The sequence below is a fragment of the Tursiops truncatus genome, chromosome 14, assembly GCF_011762595.2.
Source record: "Tursiops truncatus isolate mTurTru1 chromosome 14, mTurTru1.mat.Y, whole genome shotgun sequence".
Lineage (NCBI taxonomy): Eukaryota > Metazoa > Chordata > Mammalia > Artiodactyla > Delphinidae > Tursiops > Tursiops truncatus.
In genome coordinates this window covers 34,794,883-34,809,537 of record NC_047047.1, presented here as the reverse complement: position 1 = coordinate 34,809,537, position 14,655 = coordinate 34,794,883, and the positions used below count along the sequence as shown (strand labels likewise).

At 47.9% G+C, this 14,655-nt stretch overlaps 1 protein-coding gene across 2 annotated transcripts in view; it reads left to right on the top strand.

Annotated features, from left to right (window-relative positions):
- Window positions 1–14,655, top strand: part of SLC1A4 (solute carrier family 1 member 4) — a 119,760-nt gene that overhangs the window by 1,645 nt on the left and 103,460 nt on the right. The window contains exons 2-5 of one of the 2 annotated variants that reach the window (XM_073791302.1): window positions 6,124–6,262; window positions 8,221–8,375; window positions 13,008–13,229; window positions 14,346–14,442. The gene's annotated coding sequence lies outside the window, so the exon portion shown is untranslated. The remainder of the gene's footprint in view (window positions 1–6,123; window positions 6,263–8,220; window positions 8,376–13,007; window positions 13,230–14,345; window positions 14,443–14,655) is intronic. The other variant, XM_073791303.1, reaches the window with a different exon arrangement.

The window sequence follows — 14,655 nt, the reverse complement described above, 5'->3', positions numbered from 1 at the left end:
CTGGAAGGGGTGAGCGTGCTGGGTTTCTGAGGAAACAGGCAGGTGCTCCCCCGGCCCTCACTGTTTTCCTCTGAATCTCTTTTCCCTGCCTGAAGGGTTTCCACTTACTCATACTGTCTGGTGGGAATTCCTCCAACTTCATACCTTCCTTCTCTCTGAGGTGTTTTCTGCTGTGTTTATTGCTACACAACAAGCCACCCGGCGGCCTAAAACAAGAAACGTGTATTTATTGGCTCCTGACTCTGTGGGTGTCAGTGGGGCAGCGTCTAGCTAGCCTGGCTTTGCGGGGCCTGTGTGTGTGTCCGTGGTGAGCCGGCAGGTCGTTGGATGGGTTAGGACCGCTTCACCCACATATCTCATGGTCAGCAGGCTGTCAGCTAGGGTGAAAGGGCGACCGGGCCACGTCCCTCTCATGAGGTAGGACAGCCGACCCCAGGCTGCTTGCTGTAGCAGCGGGCTTCCAAGGATGGGGAGAGCAGAGCCACAAGGCTTCTTGAGGCCTGGGCTGGAAACCGGCCGCCCTCACTCCCGCCACACTCTCTTGGTCAAAGCCAGTCGCCAGGCCAGGCCAAACTCAAGAGGTGGGAAACGGACTTCAGCTCCTGGTGGAAGGAGCTGCAAAGTATTGTAGCCATTTTTGCGATCCACACACTGGCCCTCCTATCCCTCGGGCACGCTACTGATAAGTAAACACGTCAAGATATTAGATCCCTGAGCCTCCCCTAGGATGTTCAGAGCGCAGCGCCGAAGCGCACCAGCCCAGCCGTCAGCGTGCCTGGGTTCGGACCTTGGCTTCTCACTTATCAGATGCTGACCAGGGAAAGTTACCTTGCCTCCTGGGGCCTCGGTTTCCTAATCCGTAAAAGTGGGAGTTGTTGTAAATATTAAAAACGTTAATCCACGTTAAGTACTTACACAGTGTCTGGCACACCGTAAATGTTCAATAAATATCAAATATCGTGCCGCGGGGGGACGGCTGGCTGCCCGCCCGCCAGGATTGCTGAGGCCGCCAGCGCCACCTTCCACAGCTGCCCCAAAGCCCTCTCCCAACACTGCTGACACCGGCACCCCCAGCTGCCAGCTCTGCCGACGACACCTGGTGTTTCCAGGGCCGCACTGAGATGCCAGGGAAATGGCCCTGTCCGTTTTTACCAGCTCCTTCAGTGAAGCCCGTCTCTCTAGAGCTGTTACAAAAAGGGCTCTGAAGTTAGACTGGAGGTGACAAGCTCAGACAAGCTGATTCATCTCGCGGAGTCTCAGTTTCTTCATCTGTACAATGGAGGCAACAGCACCACCTCCTACAGAGCATAGGAGGCATAATATGAATAACGTTAAGAGCCTGTGTTTAAAAGATGCTGGCGCTCCCAGGACACAGAACCGTGTTGTGCCTGAAGTCGCCCCTCCCGTAGGTGCTGAGAAGTTGCCACGGATGAGCCCTGTTTCCCAGAAATATCCTTAGTCGCTCCTAGCGTCCTCCCACCCTCTGCGATGGGCCAGGATCCTGGGGAGCGGGCTGAACTTTCCCTGCTGGCTTAGTGTCCGGTCCCTCCACTCTACCTCCTGAGGCCTGACCCATGTTCCGTTTTCAACTTAGTATCTCTAATACCTAGCCGACAACTTAGCATGGTAGGTGCTCAATAAATATCTGATGAAAAAAGGAAGGAATGGATGAGGATGTAGGAGAGGAAAGACTTTTCCTCTACCCCCCTAGGTTCGATATCTGGGTCTCTGAAATAAACTTACAACAGGCAGATTAACAGGAGAAAAGGTATACACACTTGTGGATTTCTAACGTTACGCGGACAGGGACATCACAGGAAAAGACGTGAGTACCCAGAAAGGTGATGACATTTGAGAGCTTATATACCGTCTTTATAGGGAAGGGGCAATTTAGGGGCAAGATGAATGGGCCCTTTGAAGAACAGATGGGAGATACGATAGTTTGTGACAAAGTTTGTCAGGGTGTTGTGTGGACTCCTAGTGTCCTCTCCTGTGACAATCTTCCCTGATTGGTGAAACTCCCAGCGAGGAGATTTTATGACAATTGAATTCCTTTCAGAGGATCTGTCTTAGGCAGATGAGGGGGGTTTGGAGAAAGCCTCTCTCCACCTTTGCTGGTTTTTAACTGCCCTCAGCTCAAAATAATCAGAATAACAAAGTGGCGTATTTTGGGGTGTCCTGAACTCCTGTGGGAATTTCACTTCAAGGACTTCTGATAGTTTCTCTTTTCCTTGGTGAAGCCATCTGTTGGGGGGATGACTTCCAGGCCACTAGGGCAGAAGGGAAGGTGTTCCCAAGAATTGGGTTGGGTGGCGTTCCTCAACCTGGCTGCCAGTTGCAATCACTGGGGAAGCCCAGGCCCACCCAGGGACGCAAGTGTAATTGGCATGGGACCTGCCTTGGTGTCCAGAATTGGGAGTTAGCCCTGATCTGTGCACGTTCATCATTTCCATCAAGTCTCCCCCAGGATCGAGTCTTCCCAAGCTGATGGTGAAGAGCCCCAGATTCCGCTGAGGGTTCCCACAGAGTTCAGACCACAGCAGAAAATGAATTAGGCTGCCCAGAGGTTAAAGAGGACACCACAGGGCTTCCCTGGTGGCGCAGTGGTTGAGAGCCCACCTGCCGATTCAGGGGACACGGGTTCGCGCCCCGGTCCAGGAAGATCCCACATGCAGTGGAGCGGCTAGGCCCGTGAGCCATGGCCGCTGGGCCTGCGCGTCTGGAGCCTGTGCTCCGCAACGGGAGAGGCCACAGCAGTGAGAGGCTCGCGTACCGCAAAAAAAAAAAAAAAAAAGAGGTCACCATAAACCCAATTCCATTCCTAAGTGTGTGTTTGTGTGTGCCTAGACACAATTGAGGGGAAAATAAAGCTACTTGCTGCAACTTGACGCTTTAAGCAATTCATGAAATGAGTTAATATTCACTAATGTGTGCCAGGCAGAGTAAATGTGAAAGCCAGGGACAAAGGCAGAGAATGAGGATGAGAATGAGGATGAGGCTGGCTGCAGAGTAGATCCGGGGCCATGGACTGTCCTGAGGGAGCCAGAGTCCAGGAGTCCCGTTAGGAAATCCGTGAGCCAGTCAGGCAGGTGGCCCTTCTAACCAGTGGCCCGGGCAGGGGGTGGGCAGAGAGGCAGCAGCAGCTCCTTCTGTGATGACGGAACTGAAATATCCTCTACCGAATTGGAGGAGAAGGTGGGAGTGGGGCTCCTGGTATGAAGAAAGCTGAGTTCATAAATCTGCCCCCCCTTTTTTTCCTGCCTGCTGCACCTTTAACCTGGCTCTTTTTTTTTTTTTTTTTTTTTTTTACCGGTACGCAGCCCTCTCACTGCTGTGGCCTCTCCCGTTGCGGAGCACAGGCTCCGGACGCGCAGGCCCAGTGGCCATGGCTCACGGGCCCAGCCGCTCCGCGGCATGTGGGATCTTCCTGGACTGGGGCACGAACCCGCGTCCCCTGCATCGGCAGGCAGACTCTCAACCACTGCGCCACCAGGGAAGCCCTAACCTGGCTCTTTTGAAAGATGGATGTGTATGCATCCACAAACACATCGACTCATGCCGTAGTAGAAGGGTGGTAGTAAAGTGTGGAGAAGGTGAGTGGGCAGTGCTCGCAGCCCGGTTGGAGTCTGAGAAGACTAGGATCTTCTTGGAACACATCATCCTGGGATTGTGGGGGAAGACTGTCACCTTCATCAAATGAGACTTTTAAATGCTGGATTTTAAATTTCAGTTCCCAAGAAGGGGTCTGATTGTTCAAAGGATAAGGGACGTAAGGCGAAGGTTGCACTGATTCTGAGTTGGGCCCTCAAGTCTCTTTGTGACACTCAGACTGTAACACACAGGCTGCAAAAACCCTTGAGGCACAGGGTGGTCCTGGGCCACTTATAGCAGCATGAAGTGGGCTGCTTGTTTAGAACTTGTTCTAGGGCCCATCCCAGGTCTATCTAATCTCCAGCTATTGGGCTCTCTAGAGATTGGGCCAGGGAACGCCAAATTTTAAATATATGCCCCTAGCGACCCCAAGGTGCCTAAGGACTGAGGGCCCTTGTAGAATAGGTAGATGGGGATAGAGGAGGCCAGCGGCTCCCAAACCTGGGGGTTCAAGAATACACCTGGCGCTTTAAGAGCCAGCCTCCGCCCCTGCTGGATGTGAGGTGGGACCTGTGACATTCCTAGGATGACTGTGATCATCACTCAGGTTAGGTGTCCCAGGAGGGAATTAACTGGGAAGAAGCTTTCCTGATCTGTTACTTGACTCTGGAAGTCTCCCCACATTGCCTCTTCATTGAGACTGGGGCATTCTGCACAGACCCCAGGGCAGGCCTAGGGCATGGAGATGTTGGGGCCATTGTGGTGGCGTTCCACACTGCCCCCTCCAGCTTTACTGAGATATAATTGACATATAACATCGTGGAAGTTTAAGGTGTTTGACACGTTGATTTGATACTTACATATTGCAAAATGATTAGCCATCAAAGCATTAGCTAATACTTCCATCACATCTCATAATTAGTATTTGTTTTTTGTGGTGAGAACGTTTAAGATCTACTCTCTTAGCAACTTTCAAGTATACAATATGGTATCATTAACTATAATCAACATGCTGTATATTAGATTCCCCAGAACTAATCCATCTTATAACTGGAAGTTTGTCCCCTTTGATCAATATCTCCCCATCTTCCCCCAACCCTCCCACCCCAGCCCCTGGTAACCACCATTCTACTCTTTGTTTCTATGCATTTGGCTTTTTTAGATTCCACATATAGAAGTGATAACATCCAGTGTTTGTCTTTCTCTGTCTGACTTATTTCACTTAGCATAATGCCCTCAAGGTCCATCCATCTTGCTGCAAATGATAGGATTTCCTTCTTTCTCATGGCTGCATAATATTCCATTGTGTATATATATGCCACATCTTCTTTATTCATTTGTCTGTTGACAAACACATAGGTTCTTTCCATATCTTGGCTGTTGTGAACAATGCTACAATGAACATGGCAGTGTAGGCATTTCTTCAGGATCCTGTTTTCACTTTCTTTAGATATATACCCAGAAGTGGGATTGCTGGATCATATGGTAGTTGTATTGTTAATTTTTTCAGGAACCTCCATGCTGTTTTCCATAGTGGCTCTATCAATTTATTCAATACATTCCCACCTACAGTGCACAAGGGTTCCCTTTTCCCCACATCCTTTCCAACACTTGTTATCTCTTGTCTTTTTGATGATAGCAGTTCTAACAGGTGAGGTGAGGGGGGACCATTGTTTTGAAACATTTTTGAATTGATAAGAACCCCCCAGTGGGTTCAAAGTTAGCAGAGTATCTGAATTAGGAAAACAAGCCCGTCCCCAAGGAGAAACAACTTTCTAATATGCTTTTGGCCTCAAGAGAGGGAGTCCGGCCACAATTCTGCCCTCTGCAATTCAGAACAGCAGACAGTGAAAAGTCAGCTATAACAGGGTTCTGACGCTCACACAATACACGTGTGTCTATGCTGGCTGAGGCTCTGTTTTCTGTTACCACCGGCCACGGAGGCCACATCTTTCCAGTGGGTGAACTTGAAGGCAATCTGGCCTTCAGCCCTCAACCTTCACCTCAGGCAAACTTCCTTTTACAAAAAGCCTCTCAATTCTTATCCAAAAATTACACTGTATGTAAGTTATATTCTATTTAACATCAAAATGGGGAGGAAGTCTGCAAGATGAAAACTGTTTTCATAATAAGATGTTATTTGCCTTTTTCACTCTCATTTTCTCGTGAATGTATGAAGCTATGTGCTTTGCAAAAACTCAGTCCGATAGTGAGTGAGTCCAGAAGCAGATAAGAGAATCCATCTGTCTTTTATTAAGCTAAACATTTTTTTAAATTGCAGGAATGTAAAATGGAACCACACTTCTCACTAACTTTTTTTGTTTCGGAAAATATAGGTTTAAAAAAATATATATATGTTAATGTAGTGGATTTATTATTGTAATTTTACGTAAATATTTAAAATTTTTCAGTTTAATTTCTAATATGGTAAATAGAACATTGTTCGAGGCCCTCAGTAATGTTAAGAGTATATAGGGGTCCTGAGATTAAGAAGTTTGAGAACCACTGTCTTATTTCTTGCCCGTCCCCTAGGCTCCGCCCCCAAATTTTCAAGTGTACAAGCTCGCCTTCCGCGCCAACTGTTGGAGTTCACCGTGGTGACCATCTGACATGTCTCAAACAGCTGCCTCAAAGCATCCCTCCTCCAGGTGCCCCCTTCCCACCTTCCAGGGTAAGAACGTGTTCCTTTAACACTCAGCAAACCTAGGATGGGGACAAGGGAACTCATGTGCAGTCGGGGGAAGCAAGGGAATGAAAACACAGTCACTGCCCTCGAGGGGCTTCTGATTTTGTGGGAGATACGGACGGGCAAGCAGCTGCCCAGGAGATACCTGTCATTGCTGTTTGCCAGTTACATCCTGGGGAGAAAGCAGGTATTGCGCCAGCCTTCCAGTTTCTTTCCCTCCCGCTGCCCCAGATTCCCGAGATCCCGGGGCCCGCGCGCCCCCTGGTGGCCGTGCCTCGTCTGTGCAGGCTCTTCCTTCTGGAGCTGCGGGAGCGCCCTAGGGATCCTCAAGTTTGGGGATCGATGCGCTGTGGCCCCATCGCTTAGGATCTACGTCGGTCCTCCGCGGCCTCTTGTTTGTCACTCTGCGCACGTTTATCCCTTGGTGACTAATTCCAGCCCGCTTCTGCCTCTGTGCCTGCCCTTTGTGGATGCTAGGCGTCTTGTGGATTCCTTCCCCACCACCGATGCCATTAGGTGACAGAGTACGCCATGGTAGAGATAATGGATCCGAGTTCAAGGAGTCCGATGACAAAGTTCCACTTCTTACTGATATGCCTAAGAGCAAATTATCTGATGTCTAAAGCAGCTCTGGATATTGGCGACTGAGGGATATTCTACGTTGGGGTCAAGTTCTCTCAGGAGAGGGCAAATGCGTCTGGACCCTCTGAATCTCATTGGCTTAAGTTGGATTCCTTGCTCCTCCGGGGCTCATGGTCGTACTTTCCGCATTCTGAGGTGGGCATCAATACCACAAGACCCCCACCAGTCCTAGGGCTTTTCTCCAGGGACATAGGGGCCCTCCTATTATAAACAGGACAGGAGTGGTCTACCATAAAATCCCAGAACACCTCAAAGTGGGTATGCAGATGAACACGTTGACCCTAGCTTACTCAATACAAAACAAAGCTCTAAAATTGAGGAACGAAACACTACAGTGTCTTTCTTTTCATCAAACCCTAGAAATTCAGAATGAGAGTACCCTCAAACAGTATTGGGGGTTGGGAGAGAGCTTCAGAGACAGCAAGGCATCCTTGGGGACCAGCCTAAGGGCTCTCCTACAGTTCTGACCCAGAGTCCGTTAGCAGGAACCTCACTGCCCCATAAGCAAACTCAACCATCTTAACCTAGTGGTTTCCATGGTAACCATCAAAGAATGATCCCCTTTTCATTCCCACAGATGTTTCTCCCACCCCTGCCCCCAATAGTCATTTTCAGATATGACCTAGAACTGGATTCCATACAAATACTATTTGCAAATGTATCATTTCCCCCTTTCAATCCATGTTTTAAGAAAGTAGAAACTGTTTCTTTAATTTACACAGAAACGCCCTTCAGGTACATGGGAGTTTATTTTAGTATTCCTATTTGTGTAATAATTCATTTTAAATTAAAATTAAAAAATTTTTTCTAAAAAATTTTCAAACAGAAAAGAAACATTCAAAATGTTCTTTCAACATTTTTGAAGAAAATCTGGTCTTTGTGAAGAATGTAAGAGGTTATGAAATAAACACCATTATCTACAAGAGGAACTCATAGATTGTAAGCCTTAATCCTTATTAGGGCTATGGTGAAAATGGCATAGCCTAACATTTTAGCTTTGAAGCACAAGAAGAATATAAATAAACCTTTAAAGTATAATAAAGTATAGATAGTAGGGGGAAATTTTTAAAAATCAATTAATCACGCTGTCCTTCCACAACGCCTTCCCATCTTTTCCCCAGCAGCCCCCTCACCCTTCACAACCTTTAAAACTTCCACAATGAGAAACCCAGGCAGTGAGAACACCTGCTGCTCTTGTCCTAAACAAAGGTTGGGTAAATTAGGGTCCTTGGGCCATTTCTGGCCCAGGGCCTGTTTTTGTATGGCCAGTCAGCTAAGAATGTTTTTTTACATTCTTAAAGGGCTATAAAACAAGCAAACACACAAAGGAGAATATGCGACAGAAACTAGATGTCCACCCTGTGGCCATGTGTGAGCTGTGAACCATCTCTTCTGTTGGCTGCAGGAATCCTGGTGAAAGGTGGCTTTTCTTCCATCCAGGCAGCAGTGACAAGAGGTACAGCCGAAGTTGCCATGCCGACAGGGAATTCAGTTCTTAAAATAGTCAACTGCGCTCAGGCATTTTCGGGGTGGGTGGGTTTGGAGGGAGGGGGTTAGAGAGAGGGGTGGGGAGAGATGATAAACGAATGAGTCAGACCCAACTGGTGACAGGTGTTCCATCATCCCTCTGGGAAGACGGCAGGAGGGGACTCTCTAAAAGGAGGTCTGAAAGAGACCTTTTCCATTCACAGAGTAGGGATAGCTCTGTTTCCTTGCGTTATTTTCCTGCCCGACAGAAGGAAATTCCCCCTACCTCCTCTCCTCCCCTCCGCTACCCTGCAGCCTCTTCCCTGCAGAGAACAGAAGGGGGAAACACACCCATCTCAAAAAGAGCCTGCCCTGATTCGGAGGGACTGGGTGTGCTGGGGATTCGTCTGTGCAGGGGTGGGAGGCGTCCATTCTCACTCTGGGCTGCCTCAAGGCTTCCTCTGTGGGAGGCCCGCATCTCTTCATCATCTTGGTCATCCTGATCAGCGTCATGGAACCGAAAGGGAAGTGTATCCCTATCAATGTGTCTTTTATCCAGATAGCCCAATCAACCAACAGTCATTCTTTGAGAATCTCCTGTCACCCCTTTGTTGTGCCCCCAATGCCTGGAAAGATGAACTAAGTTCTTTTTCTTAACTGTGGTAAAATATACATAACATAAAATTTGCCATTTTAACCAACTTTTTTTTTTTTTTTTTTTTTGCGGTATGCAGGCCTCTCACTGTTGTGGCCTCTCCCGTTGAGGAGCACAGGCTCCGGACGTGCAGGCTCAGCGGCCATGGCTCACGGGCCCAGCCGCTCCGCGGCATGTGGGATCTTCCCGGACCAGGGCACGAACCCGCGTCCCCTGCATTGGCAGGCAGACTCTCAACCACTGTGCCACCAGGGAAGCCCCATTTTAACCAATTTTTAACTGCACAACTCAGTAGCATTAAATACATTCACATTGTTGTGCAACTGTCACCACCGTCCATCTTCAGAATTTGTTCATCTTCCCATATTCTGAAACTCTACACGTAACTCCCCATTCTGTACCCGTCCCCCCATCCCCTAGCAACCACTATTCTACTTTCTGTCTCTATGAATTTGGCTATTCTAGGAATCTCATGTAAGTGGAATCAGTATTTTCTTTTGTATCTGGCTTATTTCACTTAGCACATCTTTAAGGTTCCTCCATGTGTCAGAATTCCATTCCTTTTAAAGGCTGAATAATATTCCATTGTATGTATATATACATTCTGTGTATCCGTTCATCCATCAGTGGAAATTTGGTTTGTTTCTACCTTTTGCCTACCGTGGATAATGTTGTTCTGAACTTCGGCGGCTGTTTGAGTCCCTCATTTCAATTCTTTTTTTGGCTAAGTTCATTTTCAGAAAGAAAAAAACTAAGCCGAATGAGATCCCACCCAGGGTGCAGAAGATGCTACAGCAACATTTTCTTATCTCTTCTATCCCATCCATTCAAAATCCATCTCTTATGAGGCCAGCAGCCCCTGGTCCCCTGCTGTCTTCCCTTCTCCAGGCTCTAGCCCTCTGCCCTCACTCCTCACTACCTTGAGTTCAAGGTCCTGGGGACTTGCGGTCTCAGATCCTTCATCAAGGACAGCGGAGAACTTTAAGGTTGATAGTTAGTTCTTTCATTTTTTTCATAGTTGAGCATCATTAAAGTAAAACTTTCTAGGTTTAATGCCAATTGTATATTTTAGCATCATTTCAATGTGGGGTTTTTTTTTGTTTTTTGTTTTGGTTTTTTTGCGGTACGCGGGCCTCTCACTGTTGTGGCCTTGCCCGTTGTGGAGCACAGGCTTCAGACGCACAGGCTCAGCGGCCATGGCTCATGGGCCCAGCCGCTCCGCGGCATGTGGGATCTTCCTGGACCGGGGCACGAACCCGTGTCCTCTGCATCGGCAGGCGGACCCTCAACCACTGCGCCACCAGGGAAGCCCTCAATGTGTTTTTATACAAAAGGACCCATTTCCCACCAGGAGCAGGGAAGGAAAGGATTCAGCGGAGAGGCATATCACTAGGAATTTTTTTGGTCGGGAATGAGTACATGGTCTCAGTTGGCTCACTCAGGCTGAAGGGAAGGAATTTTATTTCGTGGCTGGGCAAGATGTTCTTTTTTTTTTTTTTCCCTGGGGGTGTTCCACTTGATGCTGTTTGAAAGGAAGCTGGGCTGTGGATAAAGCTGACACCTATGGAGGAAGGCCGAGCTAAGAGAATAGCAGAATATGGTGCTAGTGTCCTGATCGTGCAGTGCCTGAAGCTTACTCTACTCCAGTTACCTGTTAGGGAGCCAATAAATTGCCTTGTATTTTAAGCCTGATTTGGTGGGGCTTCCTGACCCTCAGGACCAAATTTACCCCAAGAAGAGTGGAAAGTCATTACAAGGTATAAGCAGGGAGAGTCCAGGAAGAGGGTGACATGATCAGATCTGCATCACATGGTTGCCCTGAGCTCTAGCTGCAAGGTGGAAATGGGTTAGTGGGGAGCTGGGTTAGTGGTTGCAGTTGGAGGTGCTACTGGACCAGTTCTGGTGAGAGGTTATGGGGGAGCAGATCTGGGAGATTTTAAAGAAGTTTTCTATATGAAATCACGTTGATCCCCCCGAAACACCAAACACACACAGACACATGGATTCCAACGTCAATGGCTATCCAAAGCTCCCGCCCCATTTCTACAAATTTGTGGAAGCAGGGAAGAGGTTTTCATTTCTCATGGACATTTCTGCCTCACGGGCTCCCACCTCTAAGAGCGGTTCAGTTGTTCTGCCAAGTCATGGCTGGTGTGAAGCTCAGTCCGTCGTTGGTTTCTACAGCCCTTCACGTAGACAGTCCTGGTGAGGCGGGCTCACGCTGCAGTCTTCCGCCACTTTGTCTCATTGCTTTCCTTTCCCTCCTCCCAACTCTGTTCTTGATCCCCTCCCTCATGGGTTCCTTGGGGAGCTCCATTTTTTCTCTCTTCATGGTGGAAAAAATTCAGCTTTCCCAGCTCCTTCCCTCAAACTTGCACATCTGGCCTCTTCAGGGAGCTGGGAAGAACCAAGGGCCCCCATCGGGCACAGTCTGCTCGCCTTACAAGGCAGGTGAGTTCAAAATAGCCAGCTTTCCCCCGTTGTCATTCTCAGTACGGATACTTGTCTCCCACGGCTGGATTACGAACTCCTTGCAAGCCGGACCATGTTGTCCTGGTCTCTGTGATGTCCACTGCACCTAGCGCTGTGGGCACTTGTGCAACTGGTCAAACCCTGCTTGTGCCAAAGCAGCCTAGACGCAGGCCATAGCCAAATAAACCCAGTGTCTTCAGGAGGATGTTTAAGAGACACTGATTGATTGAGGGCTCCTGTGCACAGGAAAGGCCTGAAATGATTTCATAGAGCAAATATTTGTTGGGCATTTCCTGTGTGCAGCATGCAGTGGCCTGTGGCACTGGGGCATACAAAGATGAAATCGTTCCTCTGCCCTCGAGGGTCCCACCATGGAGGGGAAGACACACACACTGCTGACAGCCTATCAGGGGACCAAAATGGGAATTACTGGATATGGACTATAGGACCCAGAAGGAATGGATTCTGTCTGGGGTGGGAAGGTAGGTTGAGTGATTAGGGTGGGAGGGTGAGTCAAGAGGGCTTTACAGAGGATATGACACTATCGTGGGCACTTGAGGCATAACTGAGATGCGAGGAAGTGCCTGGTCCCCTCTGAGAGTGGGGAGTAGTCGGCATGACGAGTGTGCCTGGAGCTGGGATGCAGGGGAGGGACCAGGCTGGACAGGCCTTGTCATGCTTCGCCCAGGAGATGTGCTGCTTTCCTGGAGGTGATGTTTGGGCGCCCAGCAAGTGTTTTACCTTGATTCCCCTCGCTCCATGCCAGGGAAGAGCAGGGGGCGGAATGGGTGAAAATCTTTAAGATGTTGGCTTCCCTTAATCAGCCCCTTAGGCCGCTGACATTCTGGTTCCCTGGAGTCTAAGAGGGAAGAAAGGAGTCGATTGAAAGTGAGAAAATTGCCGTGTGAAGGAGTAAAAAACAGCTGCAAGCACAACACTCCTTCGGAGATGGAATGAATAAATGAGATAAAATCCTAAATAAATACCTTGCATGGTACTAATTGCGTCTTAAAGGCTGCCACCGGAGCACAGATAAAACGATGCTGTATTTCATTAGTGGCTCCTTTAATTCTATGGTATTTGCCAGCAAAGCCCTATTAAAGCACTCTGTAATTAAAGACCAGTTCTGGGTCCTGTAATTTAGAGCATTATCAAAATAGGGCAAGTGACTGGAGGTAAGGAAATAGAAACAAACACCACTTTCATAAGGTCCTTGGAGATCACACAGAGTGTGAATTTTAAAAGCTCGGCCTCTGTACCGCCCCTGCCCGAGGGGTCTTGTCCACATCAGTGTTTTCCATTTGATGGGCAACCAGTTACATTTTTATTATCCCACAGGAGTGTAGGTGGAGAAGTAAATCAGTTCTTTTATTAAAATGATTTTTTATTGTGATATAATTCTCATAACATAAAATTACCACTTTAAAGCGTATAAATGAGTGGTTTTTAGTATATTTATAACGTTGTACAACCATTACCACTGTCTAATTCCAGGACATTTTCATCATCCCCAAAAGAAACCCCGTGCCTGTGAGCGATCCGTTCCCGTTCCCACCCACGCAGCCCCGATCCAGCCCCTGGAAACCACTCACCTGCGTTCTGCCTCTATAGATTTGCCTATTCTGAACATTTCATATAAAGGGCATCGTACAGTATGTGGCCTTTTGTGACAGGCTTCTTTTACTTAGAATACCTTCAAGATTCATCTGTGTTACAGTACGTATCAGGACTTCATTCCTTTTTGTGGCTAAATCATACTCTGTTGTCTGGATATACCACTTTGGTTTATCCATTCATCCGCTGATGAACATTTGGGTTGTTTCCATTTTTTAACCGTAATTAATAATGCTGCTAGGAACGTTCACGTACAAGGTTTTGTGTGAATCTATGTTTTCAGTTCTTTCAGGTAGTGGAATCGCTGGGTCATATGGTAGATCTTTGCTTAACATTTTAGGAGCTGCCAGGGTATTCTTCACAGCAGCAGCAACTATTTTATATTCCCAGAAGCAATGTATGAGGTTTTCAATTTTCCCACATCCTCACCAACGCTTGCTATCGTCCGTTAGTTTTTTTTTTTTTCTTTTTTAATGAATTTATTTATTTATTTTTGGCTGCGTTGGGTCTTCGTTGCTTTCCCCGGGCTTTCTCTAGTTGCGGTGAGCGGGAGCTACTCTTCGTTGCGGTGCGCGGGCTTCTCATTGAGGTGGCGTCTCTTGTTGCGGAGCACGGGCTCTAGGCACACGGGCTTCAGTAGTTGTGACACATGGGCTTCAGTAGTTGCGGCGCACGGGCTTAGTTGCTCCACGGCACGTGGGATCTTCCCGGACCGGGGCTCAAACCCGTGTCCCCTGCGTTGGCAGGCGGATTCTTAACCACTGCCCCACCAGGGAAGCCCATGATGTGTCTTAACGTGTATGTCAGGCAGGCTGAAGTCGGGACCTTGTTGTCACTGCCTGGACGTCAAAACTTGCTGACCAGCTCTCAGCTGCCAGGGAGAAAACCCCAGAGACAGTAGTGGAGCCTCCTTTTAATGAGGCTGTGTCACAAGCTCTTGGGACCCGGGACAACAATGTGGGGAAAAACACAGGCCACCATGACTCTGAGTCAAAGCGTGATGAGAAGAGTGGACCCCAAGTGTGAGGAAGTTTGGAAATACCATAACCAATTTATTTCACTGGTATTTTGCTTTTTATCTATGCACAGGAGTGATGTATGGCAAATATCTTTAAATAAATCTCAAAGAGCTCGCTCTTTCAGTAAGTACAAAATAAAACTTGTAAGTACTAAGAAACTCTTGTGTCGATTAATTGGCTTTTTCTTTTTCTTTTTTAGGCAAGCATAAAATTATGACACAGGTTACAATTGCTGGTGAAATACAGATACCTACTTCCCACGGGGAGAAGCTGTTGAGAGAACCGGCTGGGACACCGTGAGTGAAACACTTACCACCGGGCCTGGCAGGGAGCAGTCCTGTTATCAACACTGATGGTTAAGAGTGTTGTTAATAACAATGTACCCACTCGACTCATATTAGGACATGTGTAATGAGTGACACCTCTTCTGATCCTTCACTGCATGACTAATCCTGGAGAAGGGAAAAACCATAACTAATGCTTTTTTTTAAATAATAGATCTCAGAAAA